This window comes from Taudactylus pleione, unplaced genomic scaffold, assembly GCF_031769625.1.
Source record: "Taudactylus pleione unplaced genomic scaffold, aTauple2 ptg000550l, whole genome shotgun sequence".
NCBI lineage: Eukaryota > Metazoa > Chordata > Amphibia > Anura > Myobatrachidae > Taudactylus > Taudactylus pleione.
The window spans coordinates 3,080,001-3,105,000 of record NW_028284952.1 but is presented as its reverse complement, the minus strand read 5'-3'; the positions used below and the strand labels follow the sequence as shown (position 1 = coordinate 3,105,000).

The 25,000-nt window shown below is 37.7% G+C and overlaps 8 non-coding genes and 96 pseudogenes across 8 annotated transcripts; all 104 read right to left on the bottom strand.

The window, feature by feature from the left end:
- Positions 1-19: 19 nt before the first annotated feature.
- On the bottom strand, positions 20-138 carry LOC148495055 (5S ribosomal RNA; annotated as a pseudogene).
- Positions 139-254: 116 nt separating this feature from the next.
- On the bottom strand, positions 255-373 carry LOC148495054 (5S ribosomal RNA; annotated as a pseudogene).
- A 116-nt stretch (positions 374-489) lies between these two features.
- LOC148495053 (5S ribosomal RNA) lies at positions 490-608 on the bottom strand (annotated as a pseudogene).
- A 116-nt stretch (positions 609-724) lies between these two features.
- LOC148495052 (5S ribosomal RNA) lies at positions 725-843 on the bottom strand (annotated as a pseudogene).
- Positions 844-959: 116 nt separating this feature from the next.
- LOC148495051 (5S ribosomal RNA) lies at positions 960-1,078 on the bottom strand (annotated as a pseudogene).
- Positions 1,079-1,194: 116 nt separating this feature from the next.
- LOC148495050 (5S ribosomal RNA) lies at positions 1,195-1,313 on the bottom strand (annotated as a pseudogene).
- A 115-nt stretch (positions 1,314-1,428) lies between these two features.
- On the bottom strand, positions 1,429-1,547 carry LOC148495049 (5S ribosomal RNA; annotated as a pseudogene).
- Positions 1,548-1,662: 115 nt separating this feature from the next.
- On the bottom strand, positions 1,663-1,781 carry LOC148495048 (5S ribosomal RNA; annotated as a pseudogene).
- A 116-nt stretch (positions 1,782-1,897) lies between these two features.
- On the bottom strand, positions 1,898-2,016 carry LOC148495047 (5S ribosomal RNA; annotated as a pseudogene).
- A 116-nt stretch (positions 2,017-2,132) lies between these two features.
- LOC148495046 (5S ribosomal RNA) lies at positions 2,133-2,251 on the bottom strand. The gene has a single exon (XR_015870356.1). It is a non-coding gene; the product is annotated as a 5S ribosomal RNA (ribosomal RNA).
- A 115-nt stretch (positions 2,252-2,366) lies between these two features.
- Positions 2,367-2,485, bottom strand: LOC148495045 (5S ribosomal RNA; annotated as a pseudogene).
- Positions 2,486-2,601: 116 nt separating this feature from the next.
- Positions 2,602-2,720, bottom strand: LOC148495044 (5S ribosomal RNA; annotated as a pseudogene).
- A 116-nt stretch (positions 2,721-2,836) lies between these two features.
- LOC148495043 (5S ribosomal RNA) lies at positions 2,837-2,955 on the bottom strand (annotated as a pseudogene).
- Positions 2,956-3,071: 116 nt separating this feature from the next.
- Positions 3,072-3,190, bottom strand: LOC148495042 (5S ribosomal RNA; annotated as a pseudogene).
- Positions 3,191-3,306: 116 nt separating this feature from the next.
- Positions 3,307-3,425, bottom strand: LOC148495041 (5S ribosomal RNA; annotated as a pseudogene).
- A 116-nt stretch (positions 3,426-3,541) lies between these two features.
- LOC148495040 (5S ribosomal RNA) lies at positions 3,542-3,660 on the bottom strand (annotated as a pseudogene).
- A 119-nt stretch (positions 3,661-3,779) lies between these two features.
- Positions 3,780-3,899, bottom strand: LOC148495039 (5S ribosomal RNA; annotated as a pseudogene).
- A 116-nt stretch (positions 3,900-4,015) lies between these two features.
- On the bottom strand, positions 4,016-4,134 carry LOC148495038 (5S ribosomal RNA; annotated as a pseudogene).
- Positions 4,135-4,250: 116 nt separating this feature from the next.
- LOC148495037 (5S ribosomal RNA) lies at positions 4,251-4,369 on the bottom strand (annotated as a pseudogene).
- Positions 4,370-4,485: 116 nt separating this feature from the next.
- LOC148495036 (5S ribosomal RNA) lies at positions 4,486-4,604 on the bottom strand (annotated as a pseudogene).
- Positions 4,605-4,720: 116 nt separating this feature from the next.
- LOC148495035 (5S ribosomal RNA) lies at positions 4,721-4,839 on the bottom strand. Its single transcript, XR_015870486.1, has one exon. It is a non-coding gene; the product is annotated as a 5S ribosomal RNA (ribosomal RNA).
- A 116-nt stretch (positions 4,840-4,955) lies between these two features.
- Positions 4,956-5,074, bottom strand: LOC148495034 (5S ribosomal RNA; annotated as a pseudogene).
- Positions 5,075-5,190: 116 nt separating this feature from the next.
- Positions 5,191-5,309, bottom strand: LOC148495033 (5S ribosomal RNA; annotated as a pseudogene).
- Positions 5,310-5,425: 116 nt separating this feature from the next.
- On the bottom strand, positions 5,426-5,544 carry LOC148495032 (5S ribosomal RNA; annotated as a pseudogene).
- Positions 5,545-5,660: 116 nt separating this feature from the next.
- LOC148495031 (5S ribosomal RNA) lies at positions 5,661-5,779 on the bottom strand (annotated as a pseudogene).
- Positions 5,780-5,895: 116 nt separating this feature from the next.
- On the bottom strand, positions 5,896-6,014 carry LOC148495030 (5S ribosomal RNA; annotated as a pseudogene).
- Positions 6,015-6,130: 116 nt separating this feature from the next.
- LOC148495029 (5S ribosomal RNA) lies at positions 6,131-6,250 on the bottom strand (annotated as a pseudogene).
- Positions 6,251-6,366: 116 nt separating this feature from the next.
- LOC148495028 (5S ribosomal RNA) lies at positions 6,367-6,485 on the bottom strand (annotated as a pseudogene).
- A 116-nt stretch (positions 6,486-6,601) lies between these two features.
- LOC148495027 (5S ribosomal RNA) lies at positions 6,602-6,720 on the bottom strand (annotated as a pseudogene).
- A 116-nt stretch (positions 6,721-6,836) lies between these two features.
- LOC148495026 (5S ribosomal RNA) lies at positions 6,837-6,955 on the bottom strand (annotated as a pseudogene).
- A 351-nt stretch (positions 6,956-7,306) lies between these two features.
- On the bottom strand, positions 7,307-7,425 carry LOC148495025 (5S ribosomal RNA; annotated as a pseudogene).
- A 116-nt stretch (positions 7,426-7,541) lies between these two features.
- LOC148495024 (5S ribosomal RNA) lies at positions 7,542-7,660 on the bottom strand (annotated as a pseudogene).
- A 354-nt stretch (positions 7,661-8,014) lies between these two features.
- Positions 8,015-8,134, bottom strand: LOC148495023 (5S ribosomal RNA; annotated as a pseudogene).
- A 116-nt stretch (positions 8,135-8,250) lies between these two features.
- LOC148495022 (5S ribosomal RNA) lies at positions 8,251-8,369 on the bottom strand (annotated as a pseudogene).
- A 116-nt stretch (positions 8,370-8,485) lies between these two features.
- Positions 8,486-8,604, bottom strand: LOC148495021 (5S ribosomal RNA; annotated as a pseudogene).
- Positions 8,605-8,720: 116 nt separating this feature from the next.
- Positions 8,721-8,839, bottom strand: LOC148495020 (5S ribosomal RNA; annotated as a pseudogene).
- Positions 8,840-8,955: 116 nt separating this feature from the next.
- Positions 8,956-9,074, bottom strand: LOC148495019 (5S ribosomal RNA). Its single transcript, XR_015870222.1, has one exon. It is a non-coding gene; the product is annotated as a 5S ribosomal RNA (ribosomal RNA).
- A 116-nt stretch (positions 9,075-9,190) lies between these two features.
- Positions 9,191-9,309, bottom strand: LOC148495018 (5S ribosomal RNA; annotated as a pseudogene).
- A 116-nt stretch (positions 9,310-9,425) lies between these two features.
- LOC148495017 (5S ribosomal RNA) lies at positions 9,426-9,544 on the bottom strand (annotated as a pseudogene).
- A 116-nt stretch (positions 9,545-9,660) lies between these two features.
- LOC148495016 (5S ribosomal RNA) lies at positions 9,661-9,779 on the bottom strand (annotated as a pseudogene).
- Positions 9,780-9,895: 116 nt separating this feature from the next.
- On the bottom strand, positions 9,896-10,014 carry LOC148495015 (5S ribosomal RNA; annotated as a pseudogene).
- Positions 10,015-10,130: 116 nt separating this feature from the next.
- On the bottom strand, positions 10,131-10,249 carry LOC148495014 (5S ribosomal RNA; annotated as a pseudogene).
- Positions 10,250-10,365: 116 nt separating this feature from the next.
- On the bottom strand, positions 10,366-10,484 carry LOC148495013 (5S ribosomal RNA; annotated as a pseudogene).
- Positions 10,485-10,600: 116 nt separating this feature from the next.
- LOC148495012 (5S ribosomal RNA) lies at positions 10,601-10,720 on the bottom strand (annotated as a pseudogene).
- A 116-nt stretch (positions 10,721-10,836) lies between these two features.
- On the bottom strand, positions 10,837-10,955 carry LOC148495011 (5S ribosomal RNA; annotated as a pseudogene).
- Positions 10,956-11,071: 116 nt separating this feature from the next.
- LOC148495010 (5S ribosomal RNA) lies at positions 11,072-11,190 on the bottom strand (annotated as a pseudogene).
- A 116-nt stretch (positions 11,191-11,306) lies between these two features.
- LOC148495009 (5S ribosomal RNA) lies at positions 11,307-11,425 on the bottom strand (annotated as a pseudogene).
- A 351-nt stretch (positions 11,426-11,776) lies between these two features.
- Positions 11,777-11,895, bottom strand: LOC148495008 (5S ribosomal RNA; annotated as a pseudogene).
- Positions 11,896-12,011: 116 nt separating this feature from the next.
- Positions 12,012-12,130, bottom strand: LOC148495007 (5S ribosomal RNA; annotated as a pseudogene).
- Positions 12,131-12,246: 116 nt separating this feature from the next.
- On the bottom strand, positions 12,247-12,365 carry LOC148495006 (5S ribosomal RNA; annotated as a pseudogene).
- Positions 12,366-12,481: 116 nt separating this feature from the next.
- Positions 12,482-12,600, bottom strand: LOC148495005 (5S ribosomal RNA; annotated as a pseudogene).
- Positions 12,601-12,716: 116 nt separating this feature from the next.
- On the bottom strand, positions 12,717-12,835 carry LOC148495004 (5S ribosomal RNA; annotated as a pseudogene).
- Positions 12,836-12,951: 116 nt separating this feature from the next.
- Positions 12,952-13,070, bottom strand: LOC148495003 (5S ribosomal RNA; annotated as a pseudogene).
- Positions 13,071-13,186: 116 nt separating this feature from the next.
- LOC148495002 (5S ribosomal RNA) lies at positions 13,187-13,305 on the bottom strand (annotated as a pseudogene).
- Positions 13,306-13,420: 115 nt separating this feature from the next.
- On the bottom strand, positions 13,421-13,539 carry LOC148495001 (5S ribosomal RNA; annotated as a pseudogene).
- Positions 13,540-13,655: 116 nt separating this feature from the next.
- On the bottom strand, positions 13,656-13,774 carry LOC148495000 (5S ribosomal RNA; annotated as a pseudogene).
- Positions 13,775-13,890: 116 nt separating this feature from the next.
- LOC148494999 (5S ribosomal RNA) lies at positions 13,891-14,009 on the bottom strand (annotated as a pseudogene).
- A 115-nt stretch (positions 14,010-14,124) lies between these two features.
- LOC148494998 (5S ribosomal RNA) lies at positions 14,125-14,243 on the bottom strand (annotated as a pseudogene).
- Positions 14,244-14,359: 116 nt separating this feature from the next.
- LOC148494997 (5S ribosomal RNA) lies at positions 14,360-14,478 on the bottom strand (annotated as a pseudogene).
- Positions 14,479-14,594: 116 nt separating this feature from the next.
- Positions 14,595-14,713, bottom strand: LOC148494996 (5S ribosomal RNA; annotated as a pseudogene).
- Positions 14,714-14,829: 116 nt separating this feature from the next.
- Positions 14,830-14,948, bottom strand: LOC148494995 (5S ribosomal RNA; annotated as a pseudogene).
- A 116-nt stretch (positions 14,949-15,064) lies between these two features.
- On the bottom strand, positions 15,065-15,183 carry LOC148494994 (5S ribosomal RNA; annotated as a pseudogene).
- Positions 15,184-15,299: 116 nt separating this feature from the next.
- Positions 15,300-15,418, bottom strand: LOC148494993 (5S ribosomal RNA). Its single transcript, XR_015871309.1, has one exon. It is a non-coding gene; the product is annotated as a 5S ribosomal RNA (ribosomal RNA).
- A 116-nt stretch (positions 15,419-15,534) lies between these two features.
- LOC148494992 (5S ribosomal RNA) lies at positions 15,535-15,653 on the bottom strand (annotated as a pseudogene).
- Positions 15,654-15,769: 116 nt separating this feature from the next.
- On the bottom strand, positions 15,770-15,888 carry LOC148494991 (5S ribosomal RNA; annotated as a pseudogene).
- A 115-nt stretch (positions 15,889-16,003) lies between these two features.
- On the bottom strand, positions 16,004-16,122 carry LOC148494990 (5S ribosomal RNA; annotated as a pseudogene).
- Positions 16,123-16,238: 116 nt separating this feature from the next.
- LOC148494989 (5S ribosomal RNA) lies at positions 16,239-16,357 on the bottom strand (annotated as a pseudogene).
- Positions 16,358-16,472: 115 nt separating this feature from the next.
- LOC148494988 (5S ribosomal RNA) lies at positions 16,473-16,591 on the bottom strand (annotated as a pseudogene).
- Positions 16,592-16,707: 116 nt separating this feature from the next.
- LOC148494987 (5S ribosomal RNA) lies at positions 16,708-16,826 on the bottom strand (annotated as a pseudogene).
- A 116-nt stretch (positions 16,827-16,942) lies between these two features.
- Positions 16,943-17,061, bottom strand: LOC148494986 (5S ribosomal RNA; annotated as a pseudogene).
- Positions 17,062-17,177: 116 nt separating this feature from the next.
- LOC148494985 (5S ribosomal RNA) lies at positions 17,178-17,296 on the bottom strand (annotated as a pseudogene).
- Positions 17,297-17,412: 116 nt separating this feature from the next.
- LOC148494984 (5S ribosomal RNA) lies at positions 17,413-17,531 on the bottom strand (annotated as a pseudogene).
- Positions 17,532-17,647: 116 nt separating this feature from the next.
- LOC148494983 (5S ribosomal RNA) lies at positions 17,648-17,766 on the bottom strand (annotated as a pseudogene).
- Positions 17,767-17,882: 116 nt separating this feature from the next.
- On the bottom strand, positions 17,883-18,001 carry LOC148494982 (5S ribosomal RNA; annotated as a pseudogene).
- Positions 18,002-18,117: 116 nt separating this feature from the next.
- On the bottom strand, positions 18,118-18,236 carry LOC148494981 (5S ribosomal RNA). The gene has a single exon (XR_015871307.1). It is a non-coding gene; the product is annotated as a 5S ribosomal RNA (ribosomal RNA).
- A 116-nt stretch (positions 18,237-18,352) lies between these two features.
- LOC148494980 (5S ribosomal RNA) lies at positions 18,353-18,471 on the bottom strand (annotated as a pseudogene).
- A 116-nt stretch (positions 18,472-18,587) lies between these two features.
- Positions 18,588-18,706, bottom strand: LOC148494979 (5S ribosomal RNA; annotated as a pseudogene).
- A 115-nt stretch (positions 18,707-18,821) lies between these two features.
- LOC148494978 (5S ribosomal RNA) lies at positions 18,822-18,940 on the bottom strand (annotated as a pseudogene).
- A 116-nt stretch (positions 18,941-19,056) lies between these two features.
- On the bottom strand, positions 19,057-19,175 carry LOC148494977 (5S ribosomal RNA; annotated as a pseudogene).
- Positions 19,176-19,291: 116 nt separating this feature from the next.
- On the bottom strand, positions 19,292-19,410 carry LOC148494976 (5S ribosomal RNA; annotated as a pseudogene).
- A 116-nt stretch (positions 19,411-19,526) lies between these two features.
- On the bottom strand, positions 19,527-19,645 carry LOC148494975 (5S ribosomal RNA; annotated as a pseudogene).
- A 116-nt stretch (positions 19,646-19,761) lies between these two features.
- LOC148494974 (5S ribosomal RNA) lies at positions 19,762-19,880 on the bottom strand (annotated as a pseudogene).
- Positions 19,881-19,996: 116 nt separating this feature from the next.
- LOC148494973 (5S ribosomal RNA) lies at positions 19,997-20,115 on the bottom strand (annotated as a pseudogene).
- Positions 20,116-20,231: 116 nt separating this feature from the next.
- LOC148494972 (5S ribosomal RNA) lies at positions 20,232-20,350 on the bottom strand (annotated as a pseudogene).
- Positions 20,351-20,466: 116 nt separating this feature from the next.
- LOC148494971 (5S ribosomal RNA) lies at positions 20,467-20,585 on the bottom strand. Its single transcript, XR_015871306.1, has one exon. It is a non-coding gene; the product is annotated as a 5S ribosomal RNA (ribosomal RNA).
- Positions 20,586-20,701: 116 nt separating this feature from the next.
- On the bottom strand, positions 20,702-20,820 carry LOC148494970 (5S ribosomal RNA; annotated as a pseudogene).
- A 116-nt stretch (positions 20,821-20,936) lies between these two features.
- Positions 20,937-21,055, bottom strand: LOC148494969 (5S ribosomal RNA; annotated as a pseudogene).
- Positions 21,056-21,171: 116 nt separating this feature from the next.
- On the bottom strand, positions 21,172-21,290 carry LOC148494968 (5S ribosomal RNA; annotated as a pseudogene).
- Positions 21,291-21,406: 116 nt separating this feature from the next.
- On the bottom strand, positions 21,407-21,525 carry LOC148494967 (5S ribosomal RNA; annotated as a pseudogene).
- Positions 21,526-21,641: 116 nt separating this feature from the next.
- LOC148494966 (5S ribosomal RNA) lies at positions 21,642-21,760 on the bottom strand (annotated as a pseudogene).
- A 115-nt stretch (positions 21,761-21,875) lies between these two features.
- Positions 21,876-21,994, bottom strand: LOC148494965 (5S ribosomal RNA; annotated as a pseudogene).
- A 116-nt stretch (positions 21,995-22,110) lies between these two features.
- Positions 22,111-22,229, bottom strand: LOC148494964 (5S ribosomal RNA). The gene has a single exon (XR_015871151.1). It is a non-coding gene; the product is annotated as a 5S ribosomal RNA (ribosomal RNA).
- Positions 22,230-22,345: 116 nt separating this feature from the next.
- Positions 22,346-22,464, bottom strand: LOC148494963 (5S ribosomal RNA; annotated as a pseudogene).
- A 116-nt stretch (positions 22,465-22,580) lies between these two features.
- Positions 22,581-22,699, bottom strand: LOC148494962 (5S ribosomal RNA; annotated as a pseudogene).
- A 116-nt stretch (positions 22,700-22,815) lies between these two features.
- On the bottom strand, positions 22,816-22,934 carry LOC148494961 (5S ribosomal RNA; annotated as a pseudogene).
- A 116-nt stretch (positions 22,935-23,050) lies between these two features.
- Positions 23,051-23,169, bottom strand: LOC148494960 (5S ribosomal RNA; annotated as a pseudogene).
- Positions 23,170-23,285: 116 nt separating this feature from the next.
- On the bottom strand, positions 23,286-23,403 carry LOC148494959 (5S ribosomal RNA; annotated as a pseudogene).
- Positions 23,404-23,519: 116 nt separating this feature from the next.
- On the bottom strand, positions 23,520-23,638 carry LOC148494958 (5S ribosomal RNA; annotated as a pseudogene).
- Positions 23,639-23,754: 116 nt separating this feature from the next.
- On the bottom strand, positions 23,755-23,873 carry LOC148494957 (5S ribosomal RNA; annotated as a pseudogene).
- Positions 23,874-23,989: 116 nt separating this feature from the next.
- On the bottom strand, positions 23,990-24,108 carry LOC148494956 (5S ribosomal RNA; annotated as a pseudogene).
- Positions 24,109-24,224: 116 nt separating this feature from the next.
- On the bottom strand, positions 24,225-24,343 carry LOC148494955 (5S ribosomal RNA; annotated as a pseudogene).
- Positions 24,344-24,458: 115 nt separating this feature from the next.
- On the bottom strand, positions 24,459-24,577 carry LOC148494954 (5S ribosomal RNA). The gene has a single exon (XR_015871174.1). It is a non-coding gene; the product is annotated as a 5S ribosomal RNA (ribosomal RNA).
- Positions 24,578-24,692: 115 nt separating this feature from the next.
- Positions 24,693-24,811, bottom strand: LOC148494953 (5S ribosomal RNA; annotated as a pseudogene).
- A 116-nt stretch (positions 24,812-24,927) lies between these two features.
- The window catches only part of LOC148494952 (5S ribosomal RNA), a 119-nt pseudogene continuing 46 nt past the window's right edge, over positions 24,928-25,000 (bottom strand).

Genomic DNA, 25,000 nt, shown 5'->3' with positions numbered 1-25,000 from the left:
TGTTATGGCAGTATAAAATTACCTACAGCACCTGGCATTCCCAGGTGGTCTCCCATCCAAGTACTAACCATGCCCAACACTGCATAGCTTTCAAGATCAGACGAGATTGGGCATGTCCAGTGTGGTTTGGCTGTAGGTGCTCAAAAACATTAACTTTAGACCTCTTTTACTTCTTAACTCAAGTAAATTCATTGATAAGTTGAAAAAATGTAATGTAAAATGTAATAGAAAAGAATGTTATGGCTATATAAAATTACCTACAGCACCTGGTATTCCCAGGTGGTCTCCCATCCAAGTACTAACCAGGCCCAACACTGCATAGCTTCCAAGATCAAAAGAGATTGGGCATGTCCACTGTGGTTTGGCTGTTGGTGCTCAAAAGCATTAACTTTAGACCTCTTTTACTTCTTAACTCAAGTAAATTCATTGATAAGTTGAAAAAATTAAATGTAAAATGTAATAGAAAAGGCTGTTATGGCAGTGAAAAATTACCTACAGCACCTGGGATTCCTAGGTGGTCTCCCATCCAAGTACTAACCAGGCCCAACACTGTATAGCTTCCAAGATCAGACGAGATTGGGCATGTCCAGTGTGGTTTGGCTGTAGGTGCTCAAAAACATTAACTTTAGACCTCTTTTACTTCTTAACTCAAGTAAATTCATTGATAAGTTGAAAAAATTAAATGTAAAATGTAATAGAAAAGAATGTTTTCGCTGTCTAAAATTACATACAGCACCAGGTATTCCCAGGTGGTCTCCCATCCAAGAACAAACCAGACCCAACACTGCATAGCTTCCAAGATCAGACGAGATTGGGCATGTCCAGTGAGGTTTGGCTGTAGATGCTCAAAAGCATTAAATTTAGACCTCTATTACTTCTTAACTCAAGTAAATTCATTGATAAGTTGAAAAAATTAAATGTAAAATGTAATAGAAAAGAACGTTATGGCAGTATAAAATTACCTACAGCACCTGGTATTCCCAGGTGGTCTCCCATCCAAGTACTAACCAGACCCAACAATGCATAGCTTCCAAGATCAGACGAGATTGGGCATGTCCAGTGTGGTTTGGCTGTAAGTGCTCAAATGCATTAACTTTAGACCTCTTTTACTTCTTAACTCAAGTAAATTCATTGATAAGTTGAAAAAATTAAATGTAAAATGTAATAGAAAAGAATGTTTTGGCTGTCTAAAATTGCAAACAGCACCTGGTATTCCCAGGTGGTCTCCAATCCAAGTACAAACCAGGCCCAACACTGCATAGCTTCCAAGACCAGACGAGATTGGGCATGTCCAGTGTGGTTTGGCTGTAGGTGCTCAAAAGCATTAACTTTAGACCTCTATTACTTCTTAACTCAAGTAAATTCATTGATAAGTTGAAAAATTAAATGTAAAATGTAATAGAAAACAATGTTATGGCAGTATAAAATTACCTACAGCACCTGCTATTCCCAGGTGGTCTCCCATCCAAGTACTAACCAGGCCCAACACTGCATAGCTCCCAAGTTCAGACGAGATTGGGCATGTCCAGTGTGGTTTGGCTGTAGGTGCTCAAAAACATTAACTTTAGACCTCTTTTACTTCTTAACTCAAGTAAATTCAATGATAAGTTGAAAAATGAAATGTAAAATGTAATAGAAAAGAATGTTATTACAGTATAAAATTACCTACAGCTCCTGGTATTCCCAGGTGGTCTCCCATCCAAGTACTAACCAGGCCCAACACTGCATAGCTTCCAAGATCAGGCGAGATTGGGCATGTCCAGTGAGGTTTGGCTGTAGGTGCTCAAAAACATTAACTTTAGACCTCTTTTACTTCTTAACTCAAGTAAATTCATTGATAAGTTGAAAAAATTAAATGTTAAATGTAATAGAAAAGAATGTTATGGCAGTATAAAATTACCTACAGCACCTGGTATTCCCAGGTGGTCTCCCATCCAAGTACTAACCAGGCCCAACACTGCATAGCTTCCAAGATCAAACAAGATTCTGCATATGCAGTGTGGTTTGGCTGTAGGTGCTCAAAAACATTAACTTTAGACCTCTTTTACTTCTTAACTCAAGAAAATTCATTGATAAGTTGAAAAAATTTTATGTAAAATGTAATAGAAAAGAATGTTATGGCTGTATAAAATTACCTACAGCACCTGGTATTCCCAGGTGGTCTCCCATCAAAGTACTAACCAGGCCCAACACTGCATAGCTTCCAAGATCAGACGAGATTGGGCATGTTCAGTGTGGTATGGCTGTAGGTGCTCAAAATATTAACTTTAGACCTCTTTTTCTTCTTAACTCAAGTAAATTCATTGTTAAGTTGAAAAAATTAAATGTAAAATGTAAAAGAAAAGAATGTTATGGCAGTATAAAATTACCTACAGCACCTGGCATTCCCAGGTGGTCTCCCATCCAAGTACTAACCATGCCCAACACTGCATAGCTTTCAAGATCAGACGAGATTGGGCATGTCCAGTGTGGTTTGACCGTAGGTGCTCAAAAGCATTAACTTTAGACCTCTTTTACTTCTTAACTCAAGTAAATTCATTGATAAGTTGAAAAAATGTAATGTAAAATGTAATAGAAAAGAATGTTATGGCTATATAAAATTACCTACAGCACCTGGTATTCCCAGGTGGTCTCCCATCCAAGTACTAACCAGGCCCAACACTGCATAGCTTCCAAGATCAAAAGAGATTGGGCATGTCCAGTGTGGTTTGGCTGTTGGTGCTCAAAAGCATTAACTTTAGACCTCTTTTACTTCTTAACTCAAGTAAATTCATTGATAAGTTGAAAAAATTAAATGTAAAATGTAAGAGAAAAGACTGTTATGGCAGTGAAAAATTACCTACAGCACCTGGGATTCCTAGGTGGTCTCCCATCCAAGTACTAACCAGGCCCAACACTGCACAGCTTCCAAGATCAGACGAGATTGGGCATGTCCAGTGTGGTTTGGCTGTAGGTGCTCAAAAACATTTACTTTAGACCTCTTTTACTCCTTAACTCAAGTAAATTCATTGATAAGATGAAAAAATTAAATGTAAAATGTAATAGAAAAGAAAGTTATGGCTGTATAAAATTACCTACAGCACCTGGTATTCCCAGGTGGTCTCTCATCCAAGTACTAACCAGGCCCAACACTGCATAGCTTCCAAGATCAGACGAGATTGGTCATGTCCAGTGTGGTTTGGCTGTAGGTGCTCAAAAACATTAACTTTAGACCTCTTTTACTTCTTAACTCAAGTAAATTCAATGATAAGTTGAAAAAATTAAATGTAAAATGTAATAGAAAAGAATGTTTTGGCTGTCTAAAATTACATACAGCACCTGGTATTCCCAGGTGGACTCCCTTCCAAGTCCAAACCAGACCCAACACTGCATAGCTTCCAAGATCAGACGAGATTGGGCATGTCCAGTGTGGTTTGGCTGTAGGTGCTCAAAAGCATTAACTTTAGACCTCTATTACTTCTTAACTCAAGTAAATTCATTGATAAGTTGAAAAAATTAAATGTAAAATGTAATAGAAAAGAATGTTATGGCTATATAAAATTACCTACAGCACCTGGTATTCCCAGGTGGTCTCCCGTCCAAGTACTAACCAGGCCTAACACTGCATAGCTTCCAAGATCAGGTGAGATTGGGCATGTTCAGTGTGGTTTGGCTGTAGGTGCTCAAAAATATTAACTTTAGACCTCTTTTTCTTCTTAACTCAAGTAAATTCATCATTGATAAGTTGAAAAAATTAAATGTAAAATCTAATAGAAAAGAATGTTATGGCAGTATAAAATTACCTACAGCACCTGGCATTCCCAGGTGGTCTCCCATCCAAGTACTAACCAGGCCCAACACTGCATAGCTTTCAAGATAAGAATGAGATTGGGCATGTCCAGTGTGGTTTGACTGTAGGTACTCAAAAACATTAACTTTAGACCTCTGTTACTTCTTAACTCAAGTAAATTCATTGATAAGTTGAAAAAATGTAACGTAAAATGTAATAGAAAAGAATGTTATGGCTATATAAAATTACCTACAGCACCTGGTATTCCCAGGTGGTCTCCCGTCCAAGTACTAACCAGGCCCAACACTGCATAACTTCCAAGATCAAACGAGTTTGGGCATGTCCAGTGTGGTTTGGCTTTAGGTGCTCAAAAGCATTAACTTTAGACCTCTTTTACTTCTTAACTCAAGTAAATTCATTGATAAGTTGAAAAAATTAAATGTAAAATGTAATAGAAAAGACTGTTATTTCAGTAAAAAATTACCTACAGCACCTGGGATTCCTAGGTGGTCTCCCATCCAAGTACTAACCAGGCCCAACACTGCATAGCTTCCAACATCAGACGAGATTGGGCATGTCCAGTGTGGTTTGGCTGTAGGTGCTCAAAAACATTAACTTTAGACCTCTTTTACTCCTTAACTCAAGTAAATTCATTGATAAGATGAAAAAATTAAAAGTAAAATGTAATAGAAAAGAATGTTTTGGCTGTCTAAAATTACATACAGCACCTGGTATTCCCAGGTGGTCTCCCATCCAAGTACAAACCAGGCCCAGCACTGCATAGCTTCCAAGATCAGATGAGATTGGGCATGTCCAGTGTGGTTTGGCTGTAGGTGCTCAAAAACATTAACTTTAGACCTCTTTTACTTCTTAACTCAAGTAAATTCATTGATAAGTTGAAAAAATTTAATGTAAAATGTAATAGAAAAGAATGTTATGGCAGTATAAAATTACCTACAGCACCTGGTATTCCCAGGTGGTCTCCCATCCAAGTACTAACCAGGCCCAACACTGCATAGCTTCCAAGATCAGACGAGATTGGGCATGTTCAGTGTGGTATGGCTGTATGTTCTCAAAAATATTAACTTTAGACCTCTTTTTCTTCTTAACTCAAGTAAATTCATTGTTAAGTTGAAAAAATTAAATGTAAAATGTAAAAGAAAAGAATGTTATGGCAGTATAAAATTACCTATAGCACCTGGCATTCCCAGGTGGTCTCCCATCCAAGTACTAACCATGCCCAACACTGCATAGCTTTCAAGATCAGACGAGATTGGGCATGTCCAGTGTGGTTTGACCGTAGGTGCTCAAAAACATTAACTTTAGACCTCTTTTACTTCTTAACTCAAGTAAATTCATTGATAAGTTGAAAAAATGTAATGTAAAATGTAATAGAAAAGAATGTTATGGCTATATAAAATTACCTACAGCACCTGGTATTCCCAGGTGGTCTCCCATCCAAGTACTAACCAGGCCCAACACTGCATAGCTTCCAAGATCAAAAGAGATTGGGCATGTCCAGTGTGGTTTGGCTGTTGGTGCTCAAAAGCATTAACTTTAGACCTCTTTTACTTCTTAACTCAAGTAAATTCATTGCTAAGTTGAAAAAATTAAATGTAAAATGTAATAGAAAAGAGTGTTATGGCAGTGAAAAATTACCTACAGCACCTGGGATTCCTAGGTGGTCTCCCATCCAAGTACTAACCAGGCCCAACACTGCATAGCTTCCAAGATCAGATGAGATTGGGCATGTCCAGTGTGGTTTTGCTGTAGGTGCTCAAAAACATTAACTTTAGACCTCTTTTACTCCTTAACTCAAGTAAATTCATTGATAAGATGAAAAAATTAAATGTAAAATGTAATAGAAAAGAATGTTATGGCTGTATAAAATTACCTACAGCACCTAGTATTCCCAGGTGGTCTCTCATCCAAGTACTAACCAGGCCCAACACTGCATAGCTTCCAAGATCAGACGAGATTGGGCATGTCCAGTGTGGTTTGGCTGTAGGTGCTCAAAAGCATTAACTTTAGACCTCTATTACTTCTTAACTCAAGTAAATTCATTGATAAGTTGAAAAAATTAAATGTAAAATGTAATAGAAAAGAATGTTATGGCTATATAAAATTACCTACAGCACCTGGTATTCCCAGGTGGTCTCCCGTCCAAGTACTAACCAGGCCCAACACTGCATAGCTTCCAAGATCAGGTGAGATTGGGCATGTTCAGTGTGGTTTGGCTGTAGGTGCTCAAAAATATTAACTTTAGACATCTTTTTCTTCTTAACTCAAGTAAATTCATTGATAAGTTGAAAAAATTAAATGTAAAATCTAATAGAAAAGAATGTTATGGCAGTATAAAATTACCTACAGCACCTGGCATTCCCAGGTGGTCTCCCATCCAAGTACTAACCAGGCCCAACACTGCATAGCTTTCAAGATAAGAACGAGATTGGGCATGTCCAGTGTGGTTTGACTGTAGGTACTCAAAAACATTAACTTTAGACCTCTGTTACTTCTTAACTCAAGTAAATTCATTGTTAAGTTGAAAAAATGTAACGTAAAATGTAATAGAAAAGAATGTTATGGCTATATAAAATTACCTACAGCACCTGGTATTCCCAGGTGGTCTCCCGTCCAAGTACTAACCAGGCCCAACACTGCATAACTTCCAAGATCAAACGAGTTTGGGCATGTCCAGTGTGGTTTGGCTTTAGGTGCTCAAAAGCATTAACTTTAGACCTCTTTTACTTCTTAACTCAAGTAAATTCATTGATAAGTTGAAAAAATTAAATGTAAAATGTAATAGAAAAGACTGTTATTTCAGTAAAAAATTACCTACAGCACCTGGGATTCCTAGGTGGTCTCCCATCCAAGTACTAACCAGGCCCAACACTGCATAGCTTCCAACATCAGACGAGATTGGGCATGTCCAGTGTGGTTTGGCTATAGGTGCTCAAAAACATTAACTTTAGACCTCTTTTACTCCTTAACTCAAGTAAATTCATTGATAAGATGAAAAAATTAAAAGTAAAATGTAATAGAAAAGAATGTTTTGGATGTCTAAAATTACATACAGCACCTGGTATTCCCAGGTGGTCTCCCATCCAAGTACAAACCAGGCCCAGCACTGCATAGCTTCCAAGATCAGATGAGATTGGGCATGTCCAGTGTGGTTTGGCTGTAGGTGCTCAAAAACATTATCTTTAGACCTCTTTTACTTCTTAACTCAAGTAAATTCATTGATAAGTTGAAAAAATTAAATGTAAAATGTAATAGAAAAGAATGTTTTGGCTGTCTAAAATTACATACTTCACCTGGTATTCCCAGGTGGTCTCCCATCCAAGTAAAAACCAGGCCCAACACTGTATAGCTTCCAAGATCAGGCAAGATTGGGCATGTCCAGTATGGTTTGGCTGTAGGTCCTCAAAAGCATTAAATTTAGACCTCTATTACTTCTTAACTCAAGTAAATTCATTGATAAGTTGAAAAAATTAAATGTCAAATGTAATAGAAAAGAATGTTATGGCAGTATAAAATTGCCTACAGCACCTGGTATTCCCAGGTGGTCTCCCATCCAAGTCCTAACCTGGCCCAACACTGCATAGCTTCCAAGATCAGACGAGATTGGGCATGTCCAGTGTGGTTTGGCTGTAGGTGCTCAAAAACATTAACTTTAGACCTCTTTTACTCCTTAACTCAAATAAATTCATTGATAAGATGAAAAAATTAAAAGTAAAATGTAATAGAAAAGAATGTTTTGGCTGTCTAAAATTACATACAGCACCTGGTATTCCCAGGTGGTCTCCCATCCAAGTACAAACCAGGCCCAGCACTGCATAGCTTCCAAGATCAGATGAGATTGGGCATGTCCAGTGTGGTTTGGCTGTAGGAGCTCAAAAACATTAACTTTAGACCTCTTTTACTTCTTAACTCAAGTAAATTCATTGATAAGTTGAAAAAATTAAATGTAAAATGTAATAGAAAAGAATGTTTTGGCTGTCTAAAATTACATACAGCACCTGGTCTTCCCAGATGGACTCTCTTCCAAGTCCAAACCAGGCCCAACACTGCATAGCTTCCAAGATCAGGTGAGATTGGGCATGTTCAGTGTGGTTTGGCTGTAGGTGCTCAAAAATATTAACTTTAGACCTCTTTTTCTTCTTAACTCAAGTAAATTCATCATTGATAAGTTGAAAAAATTAAATGTAAAATCTAATAGAAAAGAATGTTATGGCAGTATAAAATTACCTACAGCACCTGGCATTCCCAGGTGGTCTCCCATCCAAGTACTAACCAGGCCCAACACTGCATAGCTTTCAAGATAAGAATGAGATTGGGCATGTCCAGTGTGGTTTGACTGTAGGTACTCAAAAACATTAACTTTAGACCTCTGTTACTTCTTAACTCAAGTAAATTCATTGATAAGTTGAAAAAATGTAACGTAAAATGTAATAGAAAAGAATGTTATGGCTATATAAAATTACCTACAGCACCTGGTATTCCCAGGTGGTCTCCCGTCCAAGTACTAACCAGGCCCAACACTGCATAACTTCCAAGATCAAACGAGTTTGGGCATGTCCAGTGTGGTTTGGCTTTAGGTGCTCAAAAGCATTAACTTTAGACCTCTTTTACTTCTTAACTCAAGTAAATTCATTGATAAGTTGAAAAAATTAAATGTAAAATGTAATAGAAAAGACTGTTATTTCAGTAAAAAATTACCTACAGCACCTGGGATTCCTAGGTGGTCTCCCATCCAAGTACTAACCAGGCCCAACACTGCATAGCTTCCAACATCAGACGAGATTGGGCATGTCCAGTGTGGTTTGGCTGTAGTTGCTCAAAAACATTAACTTTAGACCTCTTTTACTCCTTAACTCAAGTAAATTCATTGATAAGATGAAAAAATTAAAAGTAAAATGTAATAGAAAAGAATGTTTTGGCTGTCTAAAATTACATACAGCACCTGGTATTCCCAGGTGGTCTCCCATCCAAGTACAAACCAGGCCCAGCACTGCATAGCTTCCAAGATCAGATGAGATTGGGCATGTCCAGTGTGGTTTGGCTGTAGGTGCTCAAAAACATTAACTTTAGACCTCTTTTACTTCTTAACTCAAGTAAATTCATTGATAAGTTGAAAAAAGTTAATGTAAAATGTAATAGAAAAGAATGTTATGGCAGTATAAAATTACCTACAGCACCTGGTATTCCCAGGTGGTCTCCCATCCAAGTACTAACCAGGCCCAACACTGCATAGCTTCCAAGATCAGACGAGATTGGGCATGTTCAGTGTGGTATGGCTGTAGGTGCTCAAAAATATTAACTTTAGACCTCTTTTTCTTCTTAACTCAAGTAAATTCATTGTTAAGTTGAAAAAATTAAATGTAAAATGTAAAAGAAAAGAATGTTATGGCAGTATAAAATTACCTACAGCACCTGGCATTCCCAGGTGGTCTCCCATCCAAGTACTAACCATGCCCAACACTGCATAGCTTTCAAGATCAGACGAGATTGGGCATGTCCAGTGTGGTTTGACCGTAGGTGCTCAAAAACATTAACTTTAGACCTCTTTTACTTCTTAACTCAAGTAAATTCATTTATAAGTTGAAAAAATGTAATGTAAAATGTAATAGAAAAGAATGTTATGGCTATATAAAATTACCTACAGCACCTGGTATTCCCAGGTGGTCTCCCATCCAAGTACTAACCAGGCCCAACACTGCATAGCTTCCAAGATCAAAAGAGATTGGGCATGTCCAGTGTGGTTTGGCTGTTGGTGCTCAAAAGCATTAACTTTAGACCTCTTTTACTTCTTAACTCAAGTAAATTCATTGATAAGTTGAAAAAATTAAATGTAAAATGTAATAGAAAAGACTGTTATGGCAGTGAAAAATTACCTACAGCACCTGGGATTCCTAGGTGGTCTCCCATCCAAATACTAACCAGGCCCAACACTGCATAGCTTCCAAGATCAGACGAGATTGGGCATGTCCAGTGTGGTTTGGCTGTAGGTGCTCAAAAACATTAACTTTAGACCTCTTTTACTCCTTAACTCAAGTAAATTCATTGATAAGATGAAAAAATTAAATGTAAAATGTAATAGAAAAGAATGTTATGGCTGTATAAAATTACCTACAGCACCTGGTATTCCCAGGTGGTCTCTCATCCAAGTACTAACCAGGCCCAACACTGCATAGCTTCCAAGATCAGACGAGATTGGTCATGTCCAGTGTGGTTTGGCTGTAGGTGTTCAAAAACATTAACTTTAGACCTCTTTTACTTCTTAACTCAAGTAAATTCAATGATAAGTTGAAAAAATTAAATGTAAAATGTAATAGAAAAGAATGTTTTGGCTGTCTAAAATTACATACAGCACCTGGTGTTCCCAGGTGGACTCCCTTCCAAGTCCAAACCAGACCCAACACTGCATAGCTTCCAAGATCAGACGAGATTGGGCATGTCCAGTGTGGTTTGGCTGTAGGTGCTCAAAAGCATTAACTTTAGACCTCTTTTACTTCTTAACTCAAGTAAATTCATTGATAAGTTGAAAAAATTAAATGTAAAATGTAATAGAAAAGAATGTTATGGCTATATAAAATTACCTACAGCACCTGGTATTCCCAGGTGGTCTCCCGTCCAAGTACTAACCAGGCCCAACACTGTATAGCTTCCAAGATCAGGTGAGATTGGGCATGTTCAGTGTGGTTTGGCTGTAGGTGCTCAAAAATATTAACTTTAGACCTCTTTTTCTTCTTAACTCAAGTAAATTCATTGATAAGTTGAAAAAATTAAATGTAAAATCTAATAGAAAAGAATGTTATGGCAGTATAAAATTACCTACAGCACCTGGCATTCCCAGGTGGTCTCCCATCCAAGTACTAACCAGGCCCAACACTGCATAGCTTTCAAGATAAGAACGAGATTGGGCATGTCCAGTGTGGTTTGACTGTAGGTACTCAAAAACATTAACTTTAGACCTCTGTTACTTCTTAACTCAAGTAAATTCATTGATAAGTTGAAAAAATGTAACGTAAAATGTAATAGAAAAGAATGTTATGGCTATATAAAATTACCTACAGCACCTGGTATTCCCAGGTGGTCTCCCGTCCAAGTACTAACCAGGCCCAACACTGCATAACTTCCAAGATCAAACGAGTTTGGGCATGTCCAGTGTGGTTTGGCTTTAGGTGCTCAAAAGCATTAACTTTAGACCTCTTTTACTTCTTAACTCAAGTAAATTCATTGATAAGTTGAAAAAATTAAATGTAAAATGTAATAGAAAAGACTGTTATTTCAGTAAAAAATTACCTACAGCACCTGGGATTCCTAGGTGCTCTCCCATCCAAGTACTAACCAGGCCCAACACTGCATAGCTTCCAACATCAGACGAGATTGGGCATGTCCAGTGTGGTTTGGCTGTAGGTGCTCAAAAACATTAACTTTAGACCTCTTTTACTCCTTAACTCAAGTAAATTCATTGATAAGATGAAAAAATTAAAAGTAAAATGTAATAGAAAAGAATGTTTTGGCTGTCTAAAATTACATACAGCACCTGGTATTCCCAGGTGGTCTCCCATCCAAGTACAAACCAGGCCCAGCACTGCATAGCTTCCAAGATCAGATGAGATTGGGCATGTCCAGTGTGGTTTGGCTGTAGGTGCTCAAAAACATTAACTTTAGACCTCTTTTACTTCTTAACTCAAGTAAATTCATTGATAAGTTGAAAAAATTAAATGTAAAATGTAATAGAAAAGAATGTTTTGGCTGTCTAAAATTACATACTTCACCTGGTATTCCCAGGTGGTCTCCCATCCAAGTAAAAACCAGGCCCAACACTGTATAGCTTCCAAGATCAGGCAAGATTGGGCATGTCCAGTATGGTTTGGCTGTAGGTCCTCAAAAGCATTAAATTTAGACCTCTATTACTTCTTAACTCAAGTAAATTCATTGATAAGTTGAAAAAATTAAATGTCAAATGTAATAGAAAAGAATGTTATGGCAGTATAAAATTGCCTACAGCACCTGGTATTCCCAGGTGGTCTCCCATCCAAGTACTAACCTGGCCCAACACTGCATAGCTTCCAAGATCAGACGAGATTGGGCATGTCCAGTGTGGTTTGGCTGTAGGTGCTCAAAAACATTAACTTTAGACCTCTTTTACTCCTTAACTCAAATAAATTCATTGATAAGATGAAAAAATTAAAAGTAAAATGTAATAGAAAAGAATGTTTTGGCTGTCTAAAATTACATACAGCACCTGGTATTCCCAGGTGGTCTCCCATCCAAGTACAAACCAGGCCCAGCACTGCATAGCTTCCAAGATCAGATGAGATTGGGCATGTCCAGTGTGGTTTGGCTGTAGGAGCTCAAAAACATTAACTTTAGACCTCTTTTACTTCTTAACTCAAGTAAATTCATTGATAAGTTGAAAAAATTAAATGTAAAATGTAATAGAAAAGAATGTTTTGGCTGTCTAAAATTACATACAGCACCTGGTATTCCCAGGTGGTCTCCCATCAAAGTAAAAACAAGGCCCAACACTGCATAGCTTCCAAGATCAGGCAAGATTGGGCATGTCCAGTGTGGTTTGGCTGTAGGTCCTCAAAAGCATTAAATTTAGACCTCTATTACTTCTTAACTCAAGTAAATTCATTGATAAGTTGAAAAAATTAAATGTAAAATGTAATAGAAAAGAATGTTATGGCAGTATAAAATTGCCTACAGCATCTGGTATTCCCAGGTGGTCTCCCATCCAAGTACTAACCAGTCCCAACACTGCATAGCTTCCAAGATCAGACGAGATTGGGCATGTCCAGTGTGGTTTGGCTGTAGGTGCTCAAAAACATTAACTTTAGACCTCTTTTACTTCTTAACTCAAGTAAATTCATTGATAAGTTGAAAAAATTAAATGTAAAATGTAATAGAAAAGAATGTTTTGGCTGTCTAAAATTACATACAGCACCTGGTCTTCCCAGGTGGACTCCCTTCCAAGTCCAAACCAGGCCCAACACTGCATAGCTTCCAAGATCAGACGAGATTGGGCATATCCAGTGTGGTTTGGCTGTAGGTGCTCAAAAGCATTAACTTTAGACCTCTATTACTTCTTAACTCAAGTAAATTCATTGATAAGTTGAAAAAATTAAATGTAAAATGTAATAGAAAAGAATGTTTTGGCTGTCTAAAATTACATACAGCACCTGGTATTCCCAGGTGGTCTTCCATCCAAGTACAAACCAGGCCCAACACTGCATAGCTTCCAAGATCAGACGAGATTGGGCATGTCCAGTGTGGTTTGGCTGTAGGTGCTCAAAAGCATTAACTTTAGACCTCTATTACTTCTTAACTCAAGTAAATTCATTGATAAGTTGAAAAAATTAAATGTAAAATGTAATAGAAAAGACTGTTATGGCAGTATAAAATTACCTACAGCACCTGGGATTCCTAGGTGGTCTCCCATCCAAGTACTAACCAAGCCCAACACTGCATAGCTTCCAAGATCAGACGAGATTGGGCATGTCCAGTGTGGTTTGGCTGAAGGAGCTCAAAACATTTACTTTAGACCTCTTTTACTACTTTACTCAAGTAAATTCTTTGATAAGTTGAAAAAATTAAATGTAAAATGTAATAGAAAAGAATGTTATGGCTGCATAAAATTACCTACAGGACCAGGTATTCCCAGGTGGTCTCCCATCCAAGTACTAACCAGGCCCAACACTGCATAGCTTCCAAGATCAGACGAGATTGGGCATGTCCAGTGTGGTTTGGCTGTAGGTGCTCAAAAACATTAACTTTAGACCTCTATTACTTCTTAACTCAAGTAAATTCATTGATAAGTTGAAAAAATTAAATGTAAAATGTAATAGAAAAGAATGTTTTGGCTGTCTAAAATTACATACAGCACCTGGTATTCCCAGGTGGTCTCCCATCCAAGTACAAACCAGGTCCAACACTGCATAGCTTCCAAGATCAGACGAGATTGGGCATGTCCAGTGTGGTTTGGCTGTAGGTGCTCAAAAGCATTAACTTTAGACCACTATTACTTCTTAACTCAAGTAAATTCATTGATAAGTTGAAAAAATTAAATGTAAAATGTAATAGAAAAGACTGTTATGGCAGTATAAAATTACCTACATCACCTGGGATTCCTAGGTGGTCTCCCATCCAAGTACTAACCAGGCCCAACACTGCATAGCTTCCAAGATCAGACGAGATTGGGCATGTCCAGTGTGGTTTGGCTGAAGGAGCTCAAAACATTTACTTTAGACCTCTTTTACTTCTTTACTCAAGTAAATTCTTTGATAAGTTGAAAAAATTAAATGTAAAATGTAATAGAAAAGAATGTTATGGCTGCATAAAATTACCTACAGGACCAGGTATTCCCAGGTGGTCTCCCATCCAAGTACTAACCAGGCCCAACACTGCATAGCTTCCAAGATCAGACGAGATTGGGCATGTCCAGTGTGGTTTGGCTGTAGGTGCTCAAAAACATTAACTTTAGACCTCTATTACTTCTTAACTCAAGTAAATTCATTGATAATTTGAAAAAATTAAATGTAAAATGTAAAAGAAAAGAATGTTATGGCTGTATAAAATTACCTAAAGCACCTGGTATTCCCAGGTGGTCTCCCATCCAAGTACTAACCAGGCCCAACACTGCATAGCTTCCAAGATCAGACGAGATTGGGCATGTCCAGTGTGGTATGGCTGTAGGTGCTCAAAAACATTAACTTTAGACCTCTTTTACTTCTTAACTGAAGTAAATTCATTAATAAGTTGAAAAAATTAAATGTAAAATGTAAGAGAAAAGAATGTTTTGGCTGTCTAAAATTACATACAGCACCTGGTAATCCCAGGTGGTCTCCCATCCAAGTACAAACCAGGCCCAACACTGCATAGCTTCCAAGATCAGACGAGATTGGGCATGTCCAGTGTGGTTTGGCTGTAGGTGCTCAAAAGCATTAAATTTAGACCTCTATTACTTCTTAACTCAAGTAAATTCATTGATAAGTTGAAAAAATGTAATGTAAAATGTAATAGAAAAGAATTTTATGGCAGTATAAAATTACCTACAGCACCTGGTATTGCCAGGTGGTCTCCCATCCAAGTACTAACCAGGCCCAACACTGCATAGCTTCCAAGATCAGACGAGATTGGGCATGTCCAGTGTGGTTTGGCTGTAGGTGCTCAAAAATATTAACTTTAGACCTCTTTTACTTCTTAACTCAAGTAAATTCATTGATAAGTTGAAAAAATTAAATGTAAAATGTAATAGAAAAGAATGTTTTGGCTGTCTAAAATTACCTACAGCACCTGGTATTCCCAGGTGGTCTCCCATCCAAGTACAAACCAGGCCCAACACTGCACAGCTTCCAAGATCAGACGAGATTGGGCATGTCCCGTGTGGTTTGGCTGTAGGTGCTCAAAAGCATTAACTTTAGACCTCTATTACTGCTTAACTCAAGTAAATTCATTGATAAGTTGAAAAAATTAAATGTAAAATGTAATAGAAAAGAATGTTATGGCAGTATAAAATTGCCTACAGCACCTGGTATTCCCAGGTGGTCTCCCATCCAAGTACTAACCAGGCCCAACACTGCATAGCTTCCAAGATCAGATGAGATTGGGCATGTCCAGTGTGGTTTGGCTGTAGGTGCTCAAAAACATTAACTTTAGACCTCTTTTACTCCTTAACTCAAATAAATTCATTGATAAGATGAAAAAATTAAAAGTAAAATGTAATAGAAAAGAATGTTTTGGCTGTCTAAAATTACATACAGCACCTGGTATTCCCAGGTGGTCTCCCATCCAAGTACAAACCAGGCCCAGCACTGCATAGCTTCCAAGATCAGATGAGATTGGGCATGTCCAGTGTGGTTTGGCTGTAGGTGCTCAAAAACATTAACTTTAGACCTCTTTTACTTCTTAACTCAAGTAAATTCATTGATAAGTTGAAAAAATTAAATGTAAAATGTAATAGAAAAGAATGTTTTGGCTGTCTAAAATTACATACAGCACCTGGTATTCCCAGGTGGTCTCCCATCCAAGTACTAACCAGGCCCAACACTGCATAGCTTCCAAGATCAGACAAGATTGGGCATGTCCAGTGTGGTTTGGCTGAAGGAGCTCAAAACATTTACTTTAGACCTCTTTTACTACTTTACTCAAGTAAATTCTTTGATAAGTTGAAAAAATTAGATGTAAAATGTAATAGAAAAGAATGTTATGGCTGCATAAAATTACATACAGCACCTGGTATTCCCAGGTGGTCTCCCATCCAAGTACAAACCAGGTCCAACACTGCATAGCTTCCAAGATCAGACGAGATTGGGCATGTCCAGTGTGGTTTGGCTGTAGGTGCTCAAAAGCATTAACTTTAGACCACTATTACTTCTTAACTCAAGTAAATTCATTGATAAGTTGAAAAAATTAAATGTAAAATGTAATAGAAAAGACTGTTATGGCAGTATAAAATTACCTACATCACCTGGTATTCCCAGGTGGTCTCCCATCCAAGTACTAACCAGGCCCAACACTGCATAGCTTCCAAGATCAGACGAGATTGGGCATGTCCAGTGTGGTTTGGCTGAAGGAGCTCAAAACATTTACTTTAGACCTCTTTTACTTCTTTACTCAAGTAAATTCTTTGATAAGTTGAAAAAATTAAATGTAAAATGTAATAGAAAAGAATGTTATGGCTGCATAAAATTACCTACAGGACCAGGTATTCCCAGGTGGTCTCCCATCCAAGTACTAACCAGGCCCAACACTGCATAGCTTCCAAGATCAGACGAGATTGGGCATGTCCAGTGTGGTTTGGCTGTAGGTGCTCAAAAACATTAACTTTAGACCTCTATTACTTCTTAACTCAAGTAAATTCATTGATAATTTGAAAAAATTAAATGTAAAATGTAAAAGAATAGAATGTTATGGCTGTATAAAATTACCTAAAGCACCTGGTATTCCCAGGTGGTCTCCCATCCAAGTACTAACCAGGCCCAACACTGCATAGCTTCCAAGATCAGACGAGATTGGGCATGTCCAGTGTGGTATGGCTGTAGGTGCTCAAAAACATTAACTTTAGACCTCTTTTACTTCTTAACTGAAGTAAATTCATTAATAAGTTGAAAAAATTAAATGTAAAATGTAAGAGAAAAGAATGTTTTGGCTGTCTAAAATTACATACAGCACCTGGTAATCCCAGGTGGTCTCCCATCCAAGTACTAACCAGGCCCAACACTGCATAGCTTCCAAGATCAGACGAGATTGGGCATGTCCAGTGTGGTTTGGCTGTAGGTGCTCAAAAACATTAAATTTAGACCTCTATTACTTCTTAACTCAAGTAAATTCATTGATAAGTTGAAAAAATGTAATGTAAAATGTAATAGAAAAGAATTTTATGGCAGTATAAAATTACCTACAGCACCTGGTATTGCCAGGTGGTCTCCCATCCAAGTACTAACCAGGCCCAACACTGCATAGCTTCCAAGATCAGACGAGATTGGGCATGTCCAGTGTGGTTTGGCTGTAGGTGCTCAAAAATATTAACTTTAGACCTCTTTTACTTCTTAACTCAAGTAAATTCATTGATAAGTTGAAAAAATTAAATGTAAAATGTAATAGAAAAGAATGTTTTGGCTGTCTAAAATTACCTACAGCACCTGGTATTCCCAGGTGGTCTCCCATCCAAGTACAAACCAGGCCCAACACTGCACAGCTTCCAAGATCAGATGAGATTGGGCATGTCCAGTGTGGTTTGGCTGTAGGTGCTCAAAAGCATTAACTTTAGACCTCTATTACTTCTTAACTCAAGTAAATTCATTGATAAGTTGAAAAAATTAAATGTAAAATGTAATAGAAAAGACTGTTATTTCAGTAAAAAATTACCTACAGCACCTGGGATTCCTAGGTGGTCTCCCTTCCAAGTACTAACCAGGCCCAACACTGCATAGCTTCCAACATCAGATGAGATTGGGCATGTCCAGTGTGGTTTGGCTGTAGGTGCTCAAAAACATTAACTTTAGACCTCTTTTACTCCTTAACTCAAGTAAATTCATTGATAAGTTGAAAAAATTAAATGTAAAATGTAATAGAAAAGAATGTTTTGGCTGTCTAAAATTACATACAGCACCTGGTATTCCCAGGTGGTCTCCCATCCAAGTAAAAACCAGGCCCAACACTGCATAGCTTCCAAGATCAGGCAAGATTGGGCATGTCCAGTGTGGTTTGGCTGTAGGTCCTCAAAAGCATTAAATTTAGACCTCTATTACTTCTTAACTCAAGTAAATTCATTGATAAGTTGAAAAAATTAAATGTAAAATGTAATAGAAAAGAATGTTATGGCAGTATAAAATTGCCTACAGCACCTGGTATTCCCAGGTGGTCTCCCATCCAAGTACTAACCAGGCCCAACACTGCATAGCTTCCAAGATCAGATGAGATTGGGCATGTCCAGTGTGGTTTGGCTGTAGGTGCTCAAAAACATTAACTTTAGACCTCTTTTACTCCTTAACTCAAATAAATTCATTGATAAGATGAAAAAATTAAAAGTAAAATGTAATAGAAAAGAATGTTTTGGCTGTCTAAAATTACATACAGCACCTGGTTTTCCCAGGTGGTCTCCCATCCAAGTACAAACCAGGCCCAGCACTGCATAGCTTCCAAGATCAGATGAGATTGGGCATGTCCAGTGTGGTTTGGCTGTAGGTGCTCAAAAGCATTAAATTTAGTCCTCTATTACTTCTTAACTCAAGTAAATTCATTGATAAGTTGAAAAAATTAAATGTAAAATGTAATAGAAAAGACTGTTATGGCAGTATAAAATTACCTACATCACCTGGGATTCCTAGGTGGTCTCCCATCCAAGTACTAACCAGGCCCAACACTGCATAGCTTCCAAGATCAGACGAGATTGGGCATGTCCAGTGTGGTTTGGCTGAAGGAGCTCAAAACATTTACATTAGACCTCTTTTACTTCTTTACTCAAGTAAATTCTTTGATAAGTTGAAAAAATTAAATGTAAAATGTAATAGAAAAGAATGTTATGGCTGCATAAAATTACCTACAGGACCAGGTATTCCCAGGTGGTCTCCCATCCAAGTACTAACCAGGCCCAACACTGCATAGCTTCCAAGATCAGACGAGATTGGGCATGTCCAGTGTGGTTTGGCTGTAGGTGCTCAAAAACATTAACTTTAGACCTCTATTACTTCTTAACTCAAGTAAATTCATTGATAATTTGAAAAAATTAAATGTAAAATGTAAAAGAATAGAATGTTATGGCTGTATAAAATTACCTAAAGCACCTGGTATTCCCAGGTGGTCTCCCATCCAAGTACTAACCAGGCCCAACACTGCATAGCTTCCAAGATCAGACGAGATTGGGCATGTCCAGTGTGGTATGGCTGTAGGTGCTCAAAAACATTAACTTTAGACCTCTTTTACTTCTTAACTGAAGTAAATTCATTAATAAGTTGAAAAAATTAAATGTAAAATGTAAGAGAAAAGAATGTTTTGGCTGTCTAAAATTACATACAGCACCTGGTAATCCCAGGTGGTCTCCCATCCAAGTACTAACCAGGCCCAACACTGCATAGCTTCCAAGATCAGACGAGATTGGGCATGTCCAGTGTGGTTTGGCTGTAGGTGCTCAAAAACATTAAATTTAGACCTCTATTACTTCTTAACTCAAGTAAATTCATTGATAAGTTGAAAAAATGTAATGTAAAATGTAATAGAAAAGAATTTTATGGCAGTATAAAATTACCTACAGCACCTGGTATTGCCAGGTGGTCTCCCATCCAAGTACTAACCAGGCCCAACACTGCATAGCTTCCAAGATCAGACGAGATTGGGCATGTCCAGTGTGGTTTGGCTGTAGGTGCTCAAAAATATTAACTTTAGACCTCTTTTACTTCTTAACTCAAGTAAATTCATTGATAAGTTGAAAAAATTAAATGTAAAATGTAATAGAAAAGAATGTTTTGGCTGTCTAAAATTACCTACAGCACCTGGTATTCCCAGGTGGTCTCCCATCCAAGTACAAACCAGGCCCAACACTGCACAGCTTCCAAGATCAGATGAGATTGGGCATGTCCAGTGTGGTTTGGCTGTAGGTGCTCAAAAGCATTAACTTTAGACCTCTATTACTTCTTAACTCAAGTAAATTCATTGATAAGTTGAAAAAATTAAATGTAAAATGTAATAGAAAAGACTGTTATTTCAGTAAAAAATTACCTACAGCACCTGGGATTCCTAGGTGGTCTCCCTTCCAAGTACTAACCAGGCCCAACACTGCATAGCTTCCAACATCAGATGAGATTGGGCATGTCCAGTGTGGTTTGGCTGTAGGTGCTCAAAAACATTAACTTTAGACCTCTTTTACTCCTTAACTCAAGTAAATTCATTGATAAGTTGAAAAAATTAAATGTAAAATGTAATAGAAAAGAATGTTTTGGCTGTCTAAAATTACATACAGCACCTGGTATTCCCAGGTGGTCTCCCATCCAAGTAAAAACCAGGCCCAACACTGCATAGCTTCCAAGATCAGGCAAGATTGGGCATGTCCAGTGTGGTTTGGCTGTAGGTCCTCAAAAGCATTAAATTTAGACCTCTATTACTTCTTAACTCAAGTAAATTCATTGATAAGTTGAAAAAATTAAATGTAAAATGTAATAGAAAAGAATGTTATGGCAGTATAAAATTGCCTACAGCACCTGGTATTCCCAGGTGGTCTCCCATCCAAGTACTAACCAGGCCCAACACTGCATAGCTTCCAAGATCAGATGAGATTGGGCATGTCCAGTGTGGTTTGGCTGTAGGTGCTCAAAAACATTAACTTTAGACCTCTTTTACTCCTTAACTCAAATAAATTCATTGATAAGATGAAAAAATTAAAAGTAAAATGTAATAGAAAAGAATGTTTTGGCTGTCTAAAATTACATACAGCACCTGGTATTCCCAGGTGGTCTCCCATCCAAGTACAAACCAGGCCCAGCACTGCATAGCTTCCAAGATCAGATGAGATTGGGCATGTCCAGTGTGGTTTGGCTGTAGGTGCTCAAAAACATTAACTTTAGACCTCTTTTACTTCTTAACTCAAGTAAATTCATTGATAAGTTGAAAAAATTAAATGTAAAATGTAATAGAAAAGAATGTTTTGGCTGTCTAAAATTACATACAGCACCTGGTATTCCCAGGTAGTCTCCCATCCAAGTAAAAACCAAGCCCAACACTGCATAGCTTCCAAGATCAGGCAAGATTGGGCATGTCCAGTGTGGTTTGGCTGTAGGTCCTCAAAAGCATTACATTTAGACCTCTTTTACTTCTTAACTCAAGTAAATTCATTGATAAGTCGAAAAAATTAAATGTAAAATGTAACAGAAAAGAATGTTTTGGCTGTCTAAAATTACATACAGCACCTGGTATTCCCAGGTGGACTCCCTTCCAAGTCCAAACCAGGCCCAACACTGCATAGCTTCCAAGATCAGACGAGATTGGGCATGTCCAGTGTGGTTTGGCTGTAGGTGCTCAAAAGCATTAACTTTAGACCTCTATTACTTCTTAACTCAAGTAAATTCAGTGATAAGTTGAAAAAATTAAATGTAAAATGTAATAGAAAAGAATGTTTTGGCTGTCTAAAATTACATACAGCACCTGGTATTCCCAGGTGGTCTCCCATCCAAGTACAAACCAGGTCCAACACTGCATAGCTTCCAAGATCAGACGAGATTGGGCATGTCCAGTGTGGTTTGGCTGTAGGTGCTCAAAAGCATTAACTTTAGACCTCTATTACTTCTTAACTCAAGTAAATTCATTGATAAGTTGAAAAAATTAAATGTAAAATGTAATAGAAAAGACTGTTATGGCAGTATAAAAATACCTACATCACCTGGGATTCCTAGGTGGTCTCCCATCCAAGTACTAACCAGGCCCAACACTGCATAGCTTCCAAGATCAGACGAGATTGGGCATGTCCAGTGTGGTTTGGCTGAAGGAGCTCAAAACATTTACTTTAGACCTCTTTTACTTCTTTACTCAAGTAAATTCTTTGATAAGTTGAAAAAATTAAATGTAAAATGTAATAGAAAAGAATGTTATGGCTGCATAAAATTACCTACTGGACCAGGTATTCCCAGGTGGTCTCCCATCCAAGTACTAACCAGGCCCAACACTGCATAGCTTCCAAGATCAGACGAGATTGGGCATGTCCAGTGTGGTTTGGCTGTAGGTGCTCAAAAACATTAACTTTAGACCTCTATTACTTCTTAACTCAAGTAAATTCATTGATAATTTGAAAAAATTAAATGTAAAATGTAAAAGAAAAGAATGTTATGGCTGTATAAAATTACCTAAAGCACCTGGTGTTCCCAGGTGGTCTCCCATCCAAGTACTAACCAGGCCCAACACTGCATAGCTTCCAAGATCAGATGAGATTGGGCATGTCCAGTGTGGTATGGCTGTAGGTGCTCAAAAACATTAACTTTAGACCTCTTTTACTTCTTAACTGAAGTAAATTCATTAATAAGTTGAAAAAATTAAATGTAAAATGTAATAGAAAAGAATGTTTTGGCTGTCTAAAATTACATACAGCACCTGGTATTCCCAGGTGGTCTCCCATCCAAGTACAAACCAGGCCCAACACTGCATAGCTTCCAAGATCAGACGAGATTGGGCATGTCCAGTGTGGTTTGGCTGTAGGTGCTCAAAAGCATTAAATTTAGACCTCTATTACTTCTTAACTCAAGTAAATTCATTGATAAGTTGAAAAAATGTAATGTAAAATGTAATAGAAAAGAATGTTATGGCAGTATAAAATTACCTACAGCACCTGGTATTGCCAGGTGGTCTCCCATCCAAGTACTAACCAGGCCCAACACTGCATAGCTTCCAAGATCAGACGAGATTGGGCATGTCCAGTGTGGTTTGGCTGTAGTTGCTCAAAAATATTAACTTTAGACCTCTTTTACTTCTTAACTCAAGTAAATTCATTGATAAGTTGAAAAAATTAAATGTAAAATGTAATAGAAAAGAATGTTTTGGCTGTCTAAAATTACCTACAGCACCTGGTATTCCCAGGTGGTCTCCCATCCAAGTACAAACCAGGCCCAACACTGCACAGCTTCCAAGATCAGACGAGATTGGGCATGTCCACTGTGGTTTGGCTGTAGGTGCTCAAAAGCATTAACTTTAGACCTCTATAACTTCTTAACTCAAGTAAATTCATTGATAAGTTGAAAAAATTAAATGTAAAATGTAATAGAAAAGACTGTTATGGCAGTATAAAATTACCTACAGCACCTGGGATTCCTAGGTTGTATCCCATCCAAGTACTAACCAGGCCCAACACTGCATAGCTTACAAGATCAGACGAGATTGGGCATGTCCAGTGTGGTTTGGCTGAAGGAGCTCAAAAACAATAACTTTAGACCTCTTTTACTTCTTTACTCAAGTAAATTCATTGATAAGTTGAAAAAATTAAATGTAAAATGTAATAGAAAAGAATGTTATGGCTGCATAAAATTACCTACAGCACCTGGTATTCCCAGGTGGTCTCCCATCCAGTACTAACCAGGCCCAACACTGCATAGCTTCCAAGATCAGATGAGATTGGGCATGTCCAGTGTGGTTTGGCTGTAGGTGCTCAAAAACATTAACTTTAGACCTCTATTACTTCTTAACTCAAGTAAATTCATTGATAAGTTGAAAAAATTAAATGTAAAATGTAATAGGAAAGAATGTTATGGCTGTATAAAATTACCTACAGCACCTGGTATTCCCAGGTGGTCTCCCATCCAAGTAATAACCAGGCCCAACACTGCATAGATTCCAAGATCAGATGAGATTGGGCATGTCCAGTGTGGTTTGGGGGTAGGTGCTCAAAAACATTAACTTTAGACCTCTTTTACTTCTTAACTCAAGTAAATTCATTGATAAGTTGAAAAAATTAAATGTAAAATGTAATAGAAAAGAATGTTTTCGCTGTCTAAAATTACATACAGCACCATGTATTCCCAGGTGGTCTCCCATCCAAGAACAAACCAGGCCCAACACTGCATAGCTTCCAAGATCAGACGAGATTGGGCATGTCCAGTGAGGTTTGGCTGTAGATGCTCAAAAGCATTAAATTTAGACCTCTATTACTTCTTAACTCAAGTAAATTCATTGATAAGTTGAAAAAATTAAATGTAAAATGTAATAGAAAAGAACATTATGGCAGTATAAAATTACCTACAGCACCTGGTATTCCCAGGTGGTCTCCCATCCAAGTACTAACCAGGCCCAACAATGCATAGCTTCCAAGATCAGACGAGATTGGGCATGTCCAGTGTGGTTTGGCTGTAAGTGCTCCAAAACATTAACTTTAGACCTCTTTTACTTCTTAACTCAAGTAAATTCATTGATAAGTTGAAAAAATTAAATGTAAAATGTAATAGAAAAGAATGTTATGGCTGTCTAAAATTGCAAACAGCACCTGGTATTCCCAGGTGGTCTCCCATCCAAGTACAAACCAGGCCCAACACTGCATAGCTTCCAAGACCAGACGAGATTGGGCATGTCCAGTGTGGTTTGGCTGTAGGTGCTCAAAAGCATTAACTTTAGACCTCTATTACTTCTTAACTCAAGTAAATTCATTGATAAGTTGAAAAATTAAATGTAAAATGTAATAGAAAACAATGTTATGGCAGTATAAAATTACCTACAGCACCTGCTATTCCCAGGTGGTCTCCCATCCAAGTACTAACCAGGCCCAACACTGCATAGCTTCCAAGTTCAGATGAGATTGGGCATGTCCAGTGTGGTTTGGCTGTAGGTGCTCAAAAACATTAACTTTAGACCTCTTTTACTTCTTAACTCAAGTAAATTCAATGATAAGTTGAAAAATGAAATGTAAAATGTAATAGAAAAGAATGTTATTACAGTATAAAATTACCTACAGCTCCTGGTATTCCCAGGTGGTCTCCCATCCAAGTACTAACCAGGCCCAACACTGCATAGCTTCCAAGATCAGGCGAGATTGGGCATGTCCAGTGTGGTTTGGCTGTAGGTGCTCAAAAACATTAACTTTAGACCTCTTTTACTTCTTAACTCAAGTAAATTCATTGATAAGTTGAAAAAATTAAATGTAAAATGTAATAGAAAAGAATGTTATGGCAGTATAAAATTACCTACAGCACCTGGTATTCCCAGGTGGTCTCCCATCCAAGTACTAACCAGGCCCAACACTGCATAGCTTCC